The sequence below is a fragment of the Phyllopteryx taeniolatus genome, chromosome 1 (assembly GCF_024500385.1).
Source record: "Phyllopteryx taeniolatus isolate TA_2022b chromosome 1, UOR_Ptae_1.2, whole genome shotgun sequence".
In the NCBI taxonomy this organism is placed as follows: Eukaryota; Metazoa; Chordata; class Actinopteri; order Syngnathiformes; family Syngnathidae; genus Phyllopteryx; species Phyllopteryx taeniolatus.
Window position 1 is genome coordinate 11,855,795 of NC_084502.1, and position 15,405 is coordinate 11,871,199.

Sequence of the window (15,405 nt, forward strand, 5' to 3'; positions counted from 1 at the left end):
ATTTGAATTCTCCCCGGACATCTGGCCGACTGTGTTCAAGAGTGATTTCGAATGTAAACAGATATCACTGTCGTCTCCCGCCAGCATTGAACGCCGTCTGTTTGAAGCGGCCCTGGCTGAACGAAAGAAAGCCCGTGCTCCCAGACAGGCCTGTGGAAGAGCCGAGAGAAAGCGGAAAAAGCGCAAATTCCAAGTGTCCTTCCTTTCAAATGTTGAGAGACTCCTGGCGTCGTTACCAAGCCACTGTGAAGATGCTAAGAAAAAGCAGTTTTCTGATATTGTCCTGTTCAACTCCCACAAGCCTCGTGTTCTGTTTAAGGGTATCAACTCTGCCTTGAATGCACCAGACTGTTGGAATTGAGGGTTCCCCCGCCCGTGTGGGAAAACTTTCTTCACTTTATCCTGGATAAAGTCGCTTCTGCCAGCCCCTGGTTTTGATCCTTCCGTGTTTGTCCACGGCTCTGCTGTTTTAGACCATTTGGAGCCTGTGACCTCGCACTTTTTGGTGCAGGAAATTGTTAGTCATTTGAAGCCCTCAGGTTCACCAAGTGATATTGTCCCGCCCAGACTTTTTCAGGAGGTTTTTTCCCTTCTATCGGGCCATCATTTACTGCAGTTATTGATAGTAGTCTGTCTGGAGGAGGGGTTCCCATTAATTCGAAGCATGCCATTGTGGAACCTTTGTCTAAAAAAACCTGGGATGGATGCCACTGTTTTGGTCTCCAAATTGCCTTGGCTTTCTAAAATCGTCTATTCCCAGGTTTTGGAGTTTATCAATAAACAAAATATTATTGAGCCTTTCCAATCTGGTTTTAAAACATTGCGCAGCACCAAATCAGTGCTTTTAAAATTTTTTAATGACATCTCTTAACCTACTGACTCTGGTCACAGTGTTGTCTTAGTACTTTTAGATCTGACTGCAGCCTTTGATACTGTGAACCATGATATCCTGATTACTCGTTTGGAGCAGTGGGTGGGCATCAGAGGTACAGCACTTGAATGGTTCAGGTCCTACCTGTCTCAGCAAGCCTTTTGTGTTAGCATTGCTGACTCTGTGTTCTCCACTGCTCCCCTTTCTCATGGGGTGCCACAGGGTTCCGTGCTTTGCCCTCTCTTATTTTCCCTCTATTTCCTCCCACTCGGGTCAATTCTCAGGAAACATGGTATTTCTTTTCATTGCTATGCAGATGACAGTCATATCTATGCCCCCCTTAAAAGTCAGATTCCGACTGTGCTAAGCCATTGCTAGAGTGCTTACATGATATTAAGGCCTGGATGTCTCTTAACTTTAAAAATTTTAAGGAAAAAAAGAGGTCATGGTCTTTGGTGGCACTTCTTTAACCTCATCTCTGTCTCATTTGAAATCATTGCTTAAAACCAGCGGTGGGTAGTAACGCGCTACATTTACTCCGTTACATTTACTCAAGTAACATTTTCCATAAATGGTACTTGTCAGAGCACTTTAAATGCACTGTACTTTTTACTTTTACTTGAGTATTTATGTGAAGAAGTATCGATACTTTTACTCTGCTACAATGATCGACATGCCGTTCGCTACTTTTATTTATCCGCTCTTGCGTGCACGTCTATTTTTAGAGTCCATCTTCGACTTCCGCATAGCGCGCCCAATCAAACGGGATCACTTAAGTCATTTGACTCCAATTCACCAATCAGACGACACAAGGCAGTCACATGACCGCGCACGTAGCCTTCGCGAGCCAATCAAAATGACTCATTGGGGGGGTCTGTTTACTTTACAGACTCCAAAAACATTTTGTCATGCAGCTCTTAAATTGTGACTGGCCAAAATGTTGATATTTCAGCCCACTTTGAGAACCTTGCGTTTGTTTAAATTGTGCTATATAAATAAAGTGAATCGGATCGGACGCCCGCCACTTTGGCCCACCTCCCCGGAAAGACCACCGAGGCCACTCTCCTCCGCGTCCCCTCGAGTGCTCCTTCTCGGCTCTCATCTCAAAATCTTCTTGTAGCCTTTACAGTGCTCCCCTACTATATTGTTTTGAAAGCGATTTTTACAGTATACTTCCTTGGTATGGGAAAGGAGAGCCACAGTCGCCCATTCACTTTCCAGCCGTTGATTGAACGGCGGCAGAACAGCTGAACACAAACACGCTCAGAGACCACTCACGCCGCCGCCGGTGTCAGCCACAGCTTACACCGGGCCCCGCCTCTTAAAGGCACATGGGTGTTCACAGACACTTCCATACACACATTATCTTCTATACATGCTATTGCTATTTGTTTTTGTGTTCAAATACAGTGTGTGTAAAAAAGTGTGAGAGGGATAAAACTATTTTAAAAAGTTTTTATAGGGTCCCTCTATAGCACAGATTTTAGCCTATAGCGGTTGGGTCTGGGCTAGAGGCTGACATTTTTTCAGGTGCTGCGGTATGGGAGTAATTTCACTATTAATCACATGATTTAAAAAAAATAAAATAAAAAATAAAAAAGAAGAAGGGTGGAGTGGTATTGTGTAAAATGTTGGCTCAGGAATGGGATCAAACTTTGTGGGACTTGGAGGGAGCGGCAGGCAACTTCAAATCTAGTTGGTGAAAATACAGTCTTGATCATAATGCGACTTAAACAAGCAGATTTCATGCAAGTCGAGCGGTACTTTGTCTTAGGAGTGGCCAATTTTACCTTTTTTTTTTGTCACTCGGCCGTTGTGAACCAAAATTGAAGGTACGAGTGAGCTGCAGATACGCCGCCGCACAAGTGAAGTGGAAAGAAGGAGGAGCATTTAGGCACTGAGCGCTCCCTACAGTGATTTGCATGGATGTCTTCTAAAACAAAAAGTTTAGTGCTTGATATATATATATATATATATATAAATTTCCCTGAATTCTCATCATTTCCATGAAAAGATTCCAATCTGGAATTTTCAATGGAAAGTTACCTGAAACTTTCTCCGGTGCCTGCCTTACGGAACTCTATTCCCTGCGATTCCCTTTCCAGCCCGATGACCGGTCAGCATTCCTCAATGAGACGCCGGCGCATTTTCCACTCATCATCTGTGATTTGTTTGGGCATCAAGCTGGCGCCTTAATTCCTCGCTTCCAATAGGCGACTACGGGCGAGCGGCGCCTGATCCTCGGAGCTCATGTCAAAGCGAAATCGGATTACAAGTGTTCAGCTTCTGCCCTCCCAGTCTGGGTTTTAATAGAACACGAGCAGATCATCTCGCGACACCTGGTCTACCGGACAAAAAGACGGCCTCGAGCCGTGAGCCGTGTCGTCACAAAGGCGCCCGCCGCCTCGCCCCAAAACCTCAAGCGACGCCTCATCCGCTGCACCGCCGACAATCCGGGCCCACCGCATATAGCGAGCGAATATCCAAGGAGGTTTGGAGAGGAGCGTTTCATGGAACGAGGACAACAAATATTCAATGGCGACCGACTCCGTGCACAAAAGGTTCTTAAATCGTGTCGGCGGAACTCCAGAGGATTTGGCGCAGGCCTGTCGGGCTGCGTCAAGATTGCTCAAACGCCATCCTTCCCCTCTGCCAACGTGGAGCAGCAAACACTCCCGCCGTGTCGGCGAGACGTAAACGATGAGACGCGAGCGCAACCCTCCCACGCATCGCAAATCGGGGGAAATCTTCCCTTGAAGAAATGTAGGCCAAAGTCAGACGCCGCCACCATTGTCTGCACGCTTAACTTTGGGTGGGATGAATATCAAAGAGATGTGAGGATGCGGGAGGGGGCGGGGGCGACGCTTCCCTTCTGATGTTTGGCTACGCCGACCGAGACGAATGGTACACAAGCAATATTTGGGCCGGTGGGGGCGGTTGGGGGAAGGGAGCTCCTCAAAGGCTGGATGTTGGCCACGTACGAGGGACCGGGAGGGATCACGTACGAGGAGGAGGAAGCGCATCGTCGAGCGTCTCTGCCGCCGAAGCCTTCACACACGCACACACGCACGCACGCACTTCATAATAAAGCCTCTTGTCAGGTTCACGACGCGTTGTCGGCTCCAAGCAAAACAAGCCTACCCGCGTCGCTCGCTCCCAAACGGACCGAAGCGGGTGGCCGCTGTTACGCCGGCTCGGAAACGCTACACTTGCATCAAAGCCGCGGCGCCGATGCGTGACGTCGAGTACAAATCGCGGTCCGAATGCGCAGCTCACCTCTGCGGCCGTCGCGTTTCCCGTCATCCGGTCAGCGGCCGAGATCTCCTGCCGGCAGCGAAGTCACCGAAGCGGCCGGAGAAGCCGTGACCTGGCATTCCCGGGATGAGAGGACCGACTTTCTCCCTCAAGAGCGAGGAAGCCGCTCGTCGGCGGGCACCGACGGCGGGCGAGCGTCCGCGGAGGCGGCCGCGTCTCCCGTTGTTCCGGAACGAGCGAGAAGGCCCGCTCCTAGCCGGCGCAGCCTGCCTGCTACAACAGCTGTGGACCAGCCCCCACCGCCTCGCTCCCCACCTCCCTCCCCCCTTACAACTCCTGCCTCTGCCTCTGCTGAACATTAACCCTGCAGCTGCCGGTAAAGAGGGGAGGAGGCTGTTGTGGCGGGGGAGACCCCTCCGTGGAGAGCACAAAGGAATGGCAGAGGGAGACGCGCAGAGGATATCCGTCCTACGCACAAGGAGGAGAAAAAAGCTCTGCGCTAAGACGATTGTTTCTATGGATCAGCGATCCATTTTGCGATCAGCGGAGTGTTGCCGGCGGCGTGGTGTACGGCTGGTTAGCACATTTGCCTCATGCGGTAGTTCGGCCTGTCACGATAACACCGGGGTGTTTTTTAAGACGATATATATTCCTGAAAATTCATTTCATGCCATGAGCTGAGGCACATATTCGACATTCGAAAGAATCTCACGGAATGCCACCAAACGCAAAAGTCACAAAAAGCGGATACACATGGTAATGATGTCATTTCTGCCATCTCGTGGAAGAGCATTTCATTCCTTTGCCCGTCACCATATGCCACTGGCATAGATAGCTGAACAAAGATACATTTTGTAGGAAATAAATCATTCTCAGATCAGCTAAGTGAAATTGGATCATTTGCCACGGCGCCACGGCCGCGAGCCACCGGCCTAGCGGTAAGCACGCCTGCCTCGCATCTCTGAGGTTCGAGCTTTGTCTCTCGGTTCCCGCGTGTTCTCGCCGTCCTTCCGTGGGTTTTCCGTGAGTACTCGGGCTTCGGCCCACATTCCAAAAACAATGCACGTTAGCGTGGCTGAAGACTCGACGGCCGCACGGCACATCGGACCCCCGATTTTGAGGTCTGGGGTTTCACTCCGGGCTGCGGCCTTCCCGTTTGGTGTTTGCTACGCGGAGAAAACCCATGCGAGCGTGCGGACCTGTGTAATCGCCTTTTTGGAGGGTCTACTCCTGACGGACATGTCTACCAAATTGTGTGTTGTAAACTGGTTGAGGTTGAACGATGGATTACGGGGATTGTGGATTATTAGGCCTGCGAGACGGAAGACCCACACTGGTGCGCTCGTCATGAATGAAGCCACATCAGATCTTCAAAAGACACACGCACACGCACCCACAGAGTCTGACAGGAAGACTGGATGCCACGGCAACAGGAAGACAGCCTGGTTTGAGCGGCTCAATGTGGGAGGGAAGCAGAGTCCAGCCCAGATCAAACGCGCAACGTGGAAAACAAAGCCGTAGCTCTTTTTCTATCCATCCGGCAATTTTCTCGAGTGGCGGGCGTGCTGGAGCCGATGCCGGCTGACTTTGCCCTGAACTGGTCGCCGGCCAGTCACACACTCAAAAATGCGGACAATTTAGCATCTTGGATGAAGCTCACATGCTAACCTGTTTTGGGAATGTGGGAGGAAGCCTGAGCAAACTGGATCCAAACCCAAACGTCAGAAGTGATGCTGATGTGTCAAACTCATTTTGGTCCTGTCCAAATTGCAGTTCTGGTTTCCCTCATTCAGGATCAGAAATACTCAAAAAATTTTGGATCGCATTTATTGCGATTCAAAATTATTTTTCTATAGCAGTGACTGAGATTTGTGTTTCAATTTTTCCAACCGCTGTTTTGTGCAATAATTTGAATAGAATTTCCCCTCAGTACTAAATCGCTGTCTATTCTTTCTACTTTTGTACCCTAAATGAATATACCGTTTAGAGGCATACCTCTGATTTAGTTTTTCAAAAATCTAATAAAAATCTGATTGTAACTCCCAATTACGCCCCTCCAGGTCTTACTGCCATCGCCCGCATTCAGGACCGTCCCCCATCCCGAAGGCCGAGGGAGGCTACCCTCTCGTCCACCGGGGTGAACCCCAACGTACAGGCGCCGAGTCGGGGGGGCAATAAGTATGCCCGCACCTCCTCGGCGCCTCTCTCCAGAGTGGAAAGGTCCAGTTTTCTTTCGAGAAGACTGGAACCAGAGCCCAATGTGCGTCGAAGCGACACCGGCTCGGGCACGTTCCTCGAGCTAGCTTCCGTAGCCCGGATCGGACCGCCGAGGTCCCCGCCTTCGGCCGCCGCCCTCCTCACGTTGCCCCTCCCACAAGTGGTGAGCCCATGGGGCTTTTCACTTTTTCCCACATTTTCCTTCCAAAATGGAATCTATTCATTTGTTTCCCTCAAAATTCCACACACAACACCCTCATAATGACGATGTGAAAAACGTTTGCCAATGTATTCGAAAATAAACAACGAAAACATCACATGTACTTAAGTATTCGCAGCCTTAGCTCAGTACTTGGTTGATGCCCCTCTGGCAGTAATTACAGCCTCAAGTCTCTTTGAATATGACGCCACAAGCTTGGCACGCCCATCTTTGGGCAGTTGCGCCCATTCCTCTTTGCAGCACCTCTCAAGCTCCGTCGGGTCGGACCGAGATGTCGGATGGGATTCAAGTCGGGCCGCTCGAGGACATTCCGCAGAGCTGTCCGGGATGTCTCTGTACATTGCTGCATTCGTCCATCCCTCAATCCTGACGAGTCTCCCGGTTCCTAGCGCTGAAAAACATCCCCGCGACATGACGCTCGACCGTAGGGACGCTATTGGTCAGGCGATGAGCGAGCGGTGCCCGCTTTCCACCGAACGTGACGCCTGCCGTTCACGCCAAAGACTTCAATCTTTGTCTCATCACAGCAGAGAATGTTCTCTCTCATGGTCTGAGGGTCATTCGGGTGCCTTTGGGCAAACTCCAGCTGAGCTGCCATGAGCTCAATTTTGAGCTTCACGGCAAAGGCTGTGAATACTTATGTACGTGTGATTTCTGTTTGTTTATTTTTTAAAACATTTGCAAGAAGAAAAAAACAAAATCGTGGGTTTCGTGTAGAATTTTTAGGAAAAAAATGAATTGATTCCATTTTGGAATGAGGCGGCGACATAACAAAATGTGAAAAAAGTGAAGTGCTGTGAACACTTTCCGGATGAACTGTTGGTGTGATGCAGTATTATTAGTATTATGACCTTTGTGCCCCTCTATACCTACATATAGAGCTCCATTGTTGATAGGATTTCACTCGAACATACAGCTACAACGAGCTAAATGTGAGAAACAGTCGCTTCCTTTCTCCCCAAAGCTGTGCGAAAGCCGATGAAGTCGCTAATTTGAGCCTAACGAGGCAGAAGAGCGTCTTCCCGGTCAGACGTCCTCGACCGAGCCAGCGGCGATCGCATCGGCGCGGCGGTCGACCCGGTTCGTCCAGTAAGGAAAGGTCCCATATTCACCGGGGGGGGGGTTTGTGCGCGTGTGGGGGGGGGGTTAGCGGGGCCCTCGCGAGAAAGACAAAACAATATTTCCGGCCCAAAAAGCGCAGCGGAGGCAGGAAGTTTCCCTCTTTTATTAACTTAGCGCTCGTGCTGAGAAGACAAAACACGTACAGTACATGTGCCGTGAAGTTTACCAGCGAGGTAGCGTTGGCTCAACTTTTATCTTATCAAAACTATTGTTTGATATTTTGTAACATTAACATTTATTTAGAAATTGACATTAAAAAATTGATATTAAAAAAGAAATCAAAAATTGTATGGCATATTGTAACATTCAAATGTATTAATTTTAAAATTAATACAATTTTTAAAACAAAAATTCCTGCCGCTTTTTTTTTGCACCTTAAAACATCCATCCATTTTCTAAGCCGCTTCTCCTCACGCGGGTGGCGGGCGTGCCGGAGCCTATCCCAGCTATCGTCGGGCAGGAGGCGGGGTTCTCCCTGAACTGCTCACCAGCCAATCGCAGGGCACATACAAACAAACAACCATTCACACTCACAGTCACACCTACGGGCAATTTAGAGTCTTCAATTAATGCATGTTTTTGGGATGTGGGAGGAAACCGGAGTGCCCGGGGAAGACCCACAAACTCCACACAGGCGGGGCCGGGGATCGAACCCAGGTCCTCAGAACTGTGAGGCAGACGCTCTAACCAGTCGTCCACAGTGTTGCCCACCTTAAAACAATAAAATAAAAAGTGCAATTAAACGTGTTTATTGTGTTGTTACATTTGCATTTTAAATGACCAAAAATGCTGCGCTTCCAACATTTCTACTTCGTCTCAGAAACTTTTATTACAATTAGACTAAAAAACACGCCGTGGGTCGCAAATGGCCCCCGGGCCGTAGTTTGGACACTGCTGGATTAAAAAGTCATCATAAAAATAAATACCGTACTCTAGTCAAGTACAGGCCCCCGACCCATCTATTCCAATGTAGTATTTTTCTTACATTTGTACATTTCGGATCGAAAGGCTCGGTCAAGGCGGACAGAAGAGCCGAGCGAGCGCGACTCCGCGCCGCGTTGTCCGTCCCGCCGCGCCGGAAACTCTCAAAAAAGGCGAGCGGCGCATCTGGCAGCAATTAGAGGCCGGCACCGGCAACTTGTCGCCGCTCGCGGACGTCTGCCGCGGACCGCCGTCGGCGTGCCGGACGAAAACAACTCCTCTTAACGCCGGAGGAGCCGACGAAAAGACTCGTCAGCGAGCGGCACCCATCTCGGGGTCGCGGCAGACGCTCGCGTGTTGTGCCTGACTTCGTTGTTTGAAAGACCCTGTGAAGTCACTTTCATGTTTGATTTGGAAAGACAGTGGACCCTCAATTTGAAGGACTAATTAGGGGCGGGTGTCTTCCGTTACAGCCGAATAGCCGTTATTGTGAAGCACTTTTTTGTGCGCGTGTGGCCATATTCACCCATGTTACTGTACAGTACAAAAGTATTATTTTGTAGGCTTGACACCATCAGGATTTTTGGGGCCGATCACCGATGACAAGATGGAGCAACGTGTCTATTTACATGACTTCGTGTTCATTTATTGTATATACTTGTGTACTGTATACTGAGTACAGTACCATCAAAATTATTCTGTAGCATTTTAGACAAAAGTGCAAACATCAATGACCTTTAGGGGACATTCAAGGATTGCCCACTGACATAAGTTTAGGTCAAGTCAACATGGCAACATGACAGAAATAACGGGTGCTAACTTACTGTAATAAAATGACTTGAACAAATCCTGTTAATGACACGCTTACTCGAACTTTCTCGCTGTCCCGGCCGGCGACATGGCCGGGTGTTGTCCAGAGTTTGCGTCCGTTTGGCTTTGTGTTTCTTATTCCTCTTGAAGCTAACACCGCCGCCACGTGGGCTGCGCTCTCTCTGCGACAGTAGATAGAACCCCCGCTACCACGGCTGCCACGTCGACGCACGGCCTGGAAATGTTGCCACATTTAACACGGCCGCCACACGTCAATGCGTCGCCTTCTATGGGAATGTCACCGCATTCGACGTGGCTGCCACGTAGGCACGCCTTTTCGAATCGGATCTAGTCATTTTGTATATCTGCGACCCGGAAACGCGCGCGTCTCGGCCCCGTATTGCGCCGGAATGCCAGTAAACAAACAGCCGCAGATGCTGCAACAACCGGATTTTGTCAACACCGGTTTAAGTGACCAATGGAAACTATTTGTGGACACGTACCGTCCAGACGATCCGTTACTTCTGACATCCGTCGAGCTTCAACTGTACGTGACGTGTTTGAAGGTAAGTGCTGAAAACACGCAAAAACTTTCGTCGTGAATTGCTGACATATTGCGTTAAACTCTTTTTCACCATCTCAGTTGTCCGGAATCGCGCGGCTCACGTCGTGTATGCTTGTTTTCGTTAGCGTTAGCAGCTAGCTTTGTGAGCGATCACTCAAATCGCTCCGCAGCGGGCTGGCCATCCCGTTCGTTAGCGAGCGTTAATCAGCGTCGTGTTCTCAAGATTCACTCTTGTACTGTATTTTGTTTATTCTTCAATTTATTTACCAGTTGATCGGCATGCAGCTAGCATCTATTCGACATGAAACTATGTTTTGCTTTTTACAAATATGGACTTTAAAATATATGAACTACATAAAAAGAGTATATAATATGCGCATCTTAATTAAATATTACATACATATTAAAATCTATTTTTATTTTGTCGGTAAAATGACTCGGAAGGACTCAAAACTCAAAGTGTAGGACTTTGAGACTTGCAAAGCAATGACTTGGTCCCACAGCTAATATAACAATACTCACGGGCATATATTCTTCCTAATCTGTGAAAAACATGTTTATTAACATTATATCGCGACTTTCTTCTCCTCTTTTTCTATCTTACATTAGTAAGATAGTAGCTCCATGCATGCATCGCACCGCACTGCCCCTAAGAGGCCAAGGCGCGCACAGCAGGAAAAGCAGATACCGACATTGATTGTGTAAAAAGATGCCGTTCCCCCCCCGCCCGACTGTGACATGATATCAGACTCAACTTTTCCTCTTTTAGGGTTACCAAACGCATTTCTATTTGCTCAACGCCAGAGTAATTGAGAGGATTTTTTTAGACAATTCTAATAGACAAACCCCTCCCAGAGTCGCCACCGCGTAGCGGTGGAGGGGTTGGTCTGGGGCTTTACGCCACCCCTGGCAGGGTCACCCATGGCAAACGGGTCCTAGGGACCAGACCAAGCACGGATCAAATGGCCTCTTATAATGATGAAAATAAATGCACCCAAGATGCCGGTCAGACCCAGCAGGCCCAAGCCTATTGTGAGGGTCTGCCGGGAAGGTCCCCTGTCAGAAGGAACTTCGACTCCCACCTCCGACAGAACTTTGCTCACGTTCGGTGGGGAGCGGGGGACATAGAGTCCTAGCCGACTGTGTTCCGCGCCTCCATTGCCGAGGCGGCCGATCGGAGCGCCGGCCGTAAGGCGGTCGGTGCCTGTCGTGGCGGTAATCCCCGAACCCGTTGGTGGACACCGACGGTGAGGGACGCCGTCGAGCTGAAGAAGGGGGTCCTATCGGGCCTTTTGGCCTGCGGGACTCCTGAGGCAGCCGAGCGGAATGCGGCTTTGGCGGTCGCGGAAGCAAAAACCCGGGTCCGGCGAGGCCACGGAGAACCACTTGCGGACGGTTTTGAGGAAATTGCGGTCCACCGTCCGGCGTCTGAGGAGGGGGAAGCGATGCACCGGCAACACCGCGTACGGCGGGGACGGGGCGCTGCCGATCTCGACTCGGAACGCCGCAGGCCGAAGACTTCCGCCGACACGTGTTTCCAGGAGGTTAGTACGGCGTCATCGCCGTGAATGAAATTGTACTAATCATTTTTAAAGGGGCTTTAATTATAAAGACGATAAATACGAAATAAATCACTCAAACCGAACGGATTAGATCAAGTTCCGACAGCGCCGCCGCAAACTGTCGAGCCGCCGCTCCAAAGTTCGTTAAAACGGCTTTGAGTTCCTCATTGGAAATTGAAATCCTCATCGCGAATGTTCCACGTCTTCCTGCGCTCGATGGGTTTGTTCAAGTTCCCAATGAAACACCAGCCAAGCCTCGACTCCCTAATTCGAAAGCCCGACTTTTGGTCGAAGGCTCACATCGATCCGATAATCCCGAACGGAGTGCGGGCGGTCCTCTTTCGATATGGACGGTCTTCCAAAAGAAATCAATGCAAAATGTGCAGCAAGCGTGCTTCTTTCCCGCTTCCTGCGTGACGAAAGCGTCGCGTCGCCCATTTTGAGCACCGCTACGTCTGACGCGCCGCCAGGTGCTGCCGAGTTGTCGCCCACTTTTATACAAGAAAGCTCAAAGTCGCCTTTGGAAACAATGCATGGTTTTCAACACGATGCGCCTTAAGAAACTGACGGCGAACACGACGACAACTGCGTGAACAAAAATCCAAATCAACCACACAAAGTTCCATCTCTAGCTCGCCACGACAAATAAGTCGGGCTCCAAAGAGTCATTTGATACCCTAACCTAAATTCGTAACCGTAACACTTATTTGAAACCCTAACCCGGCCGGCATTGTCACCCTAATTTGAAACGTTAACGAGGGCTCGGCGCCCTACTTCGGAACCGGCGACCGAGCGGGATGGAAGGCCAACGCGTGTCGTGTCGCTCGGGGCCGTCCAATGTCGGGATCCACGTTGGGAAGGCCGCCACAGAGCGTGCGGGTTCCGAGCTGCACTTTTGCATTTCGCCCTTGATTGGATGCACGTGGGCTCAACTGCGTCCTTCCTCCTTGCAAAATGTGTCAAACGGGCCTCGAGCCCTCCTCACGCAACCAGTTCCAAGTGAAGGGGCGCCTGGGCCTTTGTGACAACCTTCCACGACGTGTGGCAGCCGCTGCTGTCCAAAACAAAGCAAAGCAAAGCAACGCAGAGCAACCAGTCCAGTCCAGTCCAGTCCTGCCAACGAGCCGTTCCGCCCATGGCCTGCTAGCTGCGACAGGCGGCTTAGAAGCGAAGCCTAACCCCCCACCACGATTCACACCGGCTCCGTCGTCGACGCGGTAAGAAGCGCGCGGGTGGCACTGGGTGGCACTCACCTCATCTTCCCGGAGGTCCTCGACGCCGGTCGGCCCGAAACGGAGAGCGTGCTGGGCTCATTTCTTCGCGCTGTCCTCCTCCTCCTCCTCCTCCTCCTCCTCAGTGTTTGCCTTGAAGAAAAGTGATGATGTCATTGCACGAATCTGCTTTCCCCGCCCCCCGTTTTGTGTGTGCGTGTGCGCGCTGCCCAACACAACTCCAGCAAACGTGTACCGGCGCAAACCAAAAGCCTTTCACAGAGTTCATCTTGGCCATTGTGCAACGAGTGCATTTCATGGCCGCCTCATTTCCACATGTCGCGCACACACCGCATTGCAAACGGCTGTGGCGCGGCGAAAGGGTCGCTTTCTCCTGAGACTTTGTGGAAAGCCATAAGACGTTTTTGGTGCATTCTATAAAGTAGTGACAACGTAACTATTGCATATTGTCATGGAGAGCAATGACTTGCAGAAAATGAAATAGTCACGAGACCCAATCGAGGTCCGGCGTGTGATTGTGAAGACGTCATTACAGGAATCCCCCGCGTATTCGCGGTTCACGATTCACCTTCTTCGAAAACACGGAGATGTTACAGAGGGCGAAGGGAGAAGTGGCAAAGACCAAACAAGAGCTGGCAGAATTACTTCTGTTCACATTTAGAAGGTTTAGCGCCTTTCCTTTATGATGTATTCTTTTATTGTTCCATAACCTCTGGTGTAACTTCTCTGAGATGTCGAGCCTTGCTAAAAGCAGCAAGCCATTGTTTGTCTTATCCGAGGACATTCCCAAGCAGCTACAACAGCCGGCCGGGTAGCCGACCCGAGGACCTTATCATCTGTTTTGGGGAGTTTTGGCTTCAGATAGGGTGTGGGGGCTCCCCCTCTGTCTCCTCTTCCACTTCGTTCTCCCTCTGTCTCTTTTTGTTTATATCATGTAAATAGCTCTTTGTATTTACAAAAAAAAAAAAAAACAGACAAGATTGCTTCCATGATTATTCTACCAAAAAGGAATTTCCAACACACATGACATGTATGCCAGGTTGGACACTAAAGAAGGAGAAAAGGATCTCTTCAGATTGGCCAGACAGAGGGATAGAGATGGGAAGGATGTGCAGCAGGTTAGGGTGGTTAAGGATAGAGATGGAAATGTGTTGACTAGTGCCAGATGTAAAGAATACTTCGAGGAGTTGATGAATGAGGAAAATGAGAGAGAAGGGAGAGTAGAAGAGGCAAGTGTGGTGGACCAGGAAGTGGCAATGATTAGTAAGGGGGAAGTTAGAAAGGCATTAAAGAGGATGAAAAATGGAAAGGCAGTTGGTCCTGATGACATTCCTGTGGAGGGATGGAAGCATCTAGGAGAGGTGGCTGTGGAGTTTTTGACCAGCTTGTTCAACAGAATTTTAGCACGTGAAAAGATGCCTGAGGAATGGAGGAAAAGTGTGCTGGTGCCCATTTTTAAGAACAAGGGTGATGTGCAGAGCTGTGGGAACTATAGAGGAATAAAGTTGATGAGCCACACAATGAAGTTATGGGAAAGAGTAGTGGAGGAGAGACTCAGGACAGAAGTGAGTATTTGCGAGCAACAGTATGGTTTCATGCCTAGAAAGAGTACCACAGATGCATTATTTGCCTTAAGGGTATTGATGGAGAAGGACAGAGAAGGTCAGAAGGAGCTACATTGTGTCTTTGTGGATCTAGAGAAAGCCTATGACAGAGTACCCAGAGAGGAACTGTGGTACTGCATGCGGAAGTCTGGAGTGGCAGAGAAGTATGTTAGAATCATACAGGACATGTACGAGGGCAGCAGAACAGCGGTGAGGTTTGAGAGACGAATTGAAGGTGCATCAGGGATCAGCCCTGAGCCCCTTCCCTTTTGCAGTGGTGAGGTTAGACTGGAATCCCCGTGGACCATGATGTTTGCAGATGACATTGTGATGTGCAGGTGGAGGAACAGTTAGAGAGGTGGAGGCCTGCACTGGAAAGGAGAGGAATGAAGATTAGCCGAAGTAAAACAGAATATATGTGCATGAATGAGAAGGGTGGTGGGGGAAGAGTGAGGCTCCAGGGAGAACAGATAGCAAGGGTGGAGGACTTGAAATACTTGGGGTCAACCGTCCAGAGCAACGGTGAGTGTGGTCAGGAAGTGAAGAAACGGGTTGGAACGGGTGGAGGAAGGTGTCAGGTGTGTTATGTGACAGAAGAGTCTCTGCTAGGATGAAGGGCAAAGTTTATGACACAGTGGTGAGGCCAGCCATGATGGACGGATTAGAGACAGTGGCACTGAACAGACAACAGGAAGCAGAGCAAATGAAGATGTTGAGGTTCGCTCTCGGAGTGAGCAGGTTGGATCAAATTAGAAATGAACTCATCAGCGGGACAGCCACGGTTCGATGTTTTGGAGACAAAGTAAGAGAGAGCAGACTTCGATGGTTTGGACACATCCAGGAGAGAGAGTGAGTATATTGGTGGAAGGATGCTGAGGATGGAGCTGCCAGGCAAGAGAGCGAGAGGAAGACCAAAGAAAATGGAACTATTTTCGGTTTGAAGCCGTGAGGTGCCACAAAGCCCCGTCGAAAAGGATAGTAGTACATCAGTGTCGAGGAAGTATTTGAAGTGATACATCACAAATG

The 15,405-nt window shown here is 49.7% G+C and overlaps 1 protein-coding gene across 7 annotated transcripts in view; it reads right to left on the reverse strand.

Annotated features, from left to right (window-relative positions):
• nckap5l (NCK-associated protein 5-like) overlaps positions 1 to 13,242 on the reverse strand; it is a 34,440-nt gene extending 21,198 nt beyond the window's left edge. For 2 of the 7 annotated variants that reach the window (XM_061771749.1, XM_061771704.1), the window contains exon 1: positions 12,797 to 13,240. The gene's annotated coding sequence lies outside the window, so the exon portion shown is untranslated. Of the gene's footprint in view, positions 1 to 2,917; positions 3,683 to 4,147; positions 4,300 to 12,796 lie in introns of those variants that run through there. The other 5 variants (XM_061771731.1, XM_061771738.1, XM_061771713.1 and 2 more) reach the window with 5 other exon arrangements.
• Positions 13,243 to 15,405: the final 2,163 nt, after the last annotated feature.